This window comes from Panthera tigris, chromosome B1 (genome assembly GCF_018350195.1).
Source record: "Panthera tigris isolate Pti1 chromosome B1, P.tigris_Pti1_mat1.1, whole genome shotgun sequence".
Taxonomy (NCBI): domain Eukaryota; kingdom Metazoa; phylum Chordata; class Mammalia; order Carnivora; family Felidae; genus Panthera; species Panthera tigris.
In genome coordinates, this window is record NC_056663.1 from 35,935,279 (window position 1) to 35,937,967 (window position 2,689).

Sequence of the window (2,689 nt, forward strand, 5' to 3'; positions counted from 1 at the left end):
AAGCCACTTCACAGGCTGCAGGGATGTCCCTTGCCTGGATTCCAGGGTTGCAGCTCTTAGTTCGCACACCTCCTTAGGCATTGTATTAGTTTGTAAGGGGTATCGTAAGTACCACAACTGGTTTAAACGAACAAAGAAAGAAAGTTATTTTTGGAACTTATAACCCTCCCAAGGGCTTTAATATGATCTTCAAAAGGGAGGGAACCTTCCAAATCATGACTAAGACTGAATTTTTTGTCAGTTCTGGAGAGCGAGTTCTTGTGGCCAAGTTTAGTTGGATTTAGACAAATGAGTAATGTGACATTTCTTGTAGCAGAGTGTTGTGGAATGAACCTGTACCTGTTGTGCTGGGGGGTATCAAAGGTAATTTTTGTCAATCTGGTGGGTGAAAACTGTTCTTCTCTGACACGGCCAAGCAGAGAGGAAGCTTGTCCAAGCAGACATTGTGTGGGGCTGAAGATCAATGGGCAAAGGATCAACAAGGGCCAGCCAGAGACAGAGAAGGGAAAAGGGGACTGAGGGGAACCTCACTTCCACCTGCTAGCTCTGTTGCCATTCAGAGAGGCTTGGGTGTCATCCTTGCCCCACAGCCGACCCCACCAGGCTGGTAGCGTAGGTGCTGGCCATGAGGGAGACTGGGGGAGGCACACGCTAGCTTGTCTCCACTGTGGCCTCTCAGCATGCCCGTACAATCCTCATGCACCCACCCTCTTTGTACTTCAAGAATACAAACAATAGAGAGGCTGCTAACATAAGGAACATCCATTTACCCATCACTGTTTTGTGAAATTTTAACAGTTGCCATAGTTGCTTCATTTTTTTTAAATAAAATATTACAGATTCAAGAGAAGCCCCCTGAACCCTCCTTCTGATCCCATGTCTGACCTTCTTCCCCAGAGGTAATTACTTTTCAGAATTTGGAGTTTGTCATCCCACTCATGATTTTCGACTTTTGCTACATATGTGTGTTTCCATAAACTACACACACATACGTACATATAAAGTTTTGCATAACTGAAAGTGTATACAGGCAGTATTATACTGTGTAAATCTGCAATTTGCTTTTCCCCTCAACATTATTAAGGCTTATCTATGTGATTCTTATAACTCTGGTTTAGTCATTTTAAGTGAAGTATAATATTCATCATGTGACTATACCAAACTGATTTGTCCATTCTTCTGTCAAGGGATGTTTAGATTTCTTTCCAATCTTTTTCATTGCTACTCTTGAGCACCTAAGTATTCGCTTGTCCGGGAAACATGATCTCCTTATGCTGTGGGTGAGAGAGTTTTTCTAGGACATACACCAAAGACTTGAATTTCTGGGTTGTGGAGGGCATACATCTACTTTACCAAATAGAACTAAGTTGTTCTTCGAAGTGATGTCCCATCAAACTGTGTAAAGGTAGCTGTTTGTCCACCACCACTTGACATTTCAGACTGAAAAAATGTTTTTTTTTTAAATTTGGTGAGTATGAAAGTATCTCCCTGTGTTTCAATTTATGTTTCAAAAATTATGAGTGAGGTTTAACATCTTTTTATGATTATTCACATTTGGGTTTCTTCTGTGAATTGCCTACCCATTTTCTGTGCCCATTTTTTCATTGGGTTGTTTGTATTTTTCTTATTGGTATGTAGGGATTTCCTGCATATTCTGACTACAAATCTATTCTTGATTGCATACATTACAGCTATCTGCTCCCACCCTGTGGCGAATCTTCATTTGTTCATGGAGTTTCCTGTTTTGCATAGGTCTTTAACCTTTTTTAATTAAAATTTTTTAATGTTTATTTATTTTTGAAAGAGAGAGAGAGGGGGAGAGAGAGAGAGAAAGAGAGAGAGAGAGAGAGAGAGAGAGAGAGAGAGAGAGAGAAAGAGAGCATGAGCAGGGGAGGGGCACAGACAGAGGGGGATACAGAATCTGAAGCAGGCTCTAGGCTCTGAGCTGTCAGCACAGAACCTGATGAGGGGTTCAAACCCACATATGGTGAGATCATGACCTGAGCCCAAATCAGATGCTTAACTGACTGAGCCACCCAGATGCCCCCTTTCTTAATTTAAATTTACCCCTTTCCTTTTTCTGGGAGAAGCAAGGACCTCTCAGTGACAGTGATGGGGGAGAGAAGGGACCTGGGTGCTTGGGGACTGGAGGCTCCTGGCAGGAATGAGGATGTGTGTAGGTCCGGGCTGGCAAGCCTTCTTCAGGGTGGGGGTAGGGGCTGCATGATTCTCAGACCTCTGGGTTTGTTGGAGGCCTGTGGGTTTGGGAGGTGATGGCCCGAAGATCCTTCTAACTAGGATGACCATATAATTTTTCATTTAAACTGGGACACCTTTGTGATTATAAGGGGACACTATTACTAATTACAGTGGGACAGTGGAAGTAAACTGGGACTGTCTCAGGCCACAGGATGGAAGGTCACCCATTTTCTGGAGTTTGCATTCCTAGTTCTTACACTCAGTCTCCCTTTGCTGGTTTCTGCCAGTCTTTACCCACCTCTGTGCCTCCCCTCTTCCTATTGCCCTAGAGGGCTTTGGGGCCCTTTTCCAGCCACCTTAGAGCCTTAACGTCGCCTCTTCATAGCCCACTGGGAAAATATACTGATAGGGAGACCAGCCTTCTGTTCAAATCCTGCTCTACGAAAGTCCCCTGTTGGCCACCAAGGCATATGTCAACTCTCCTCTGAGT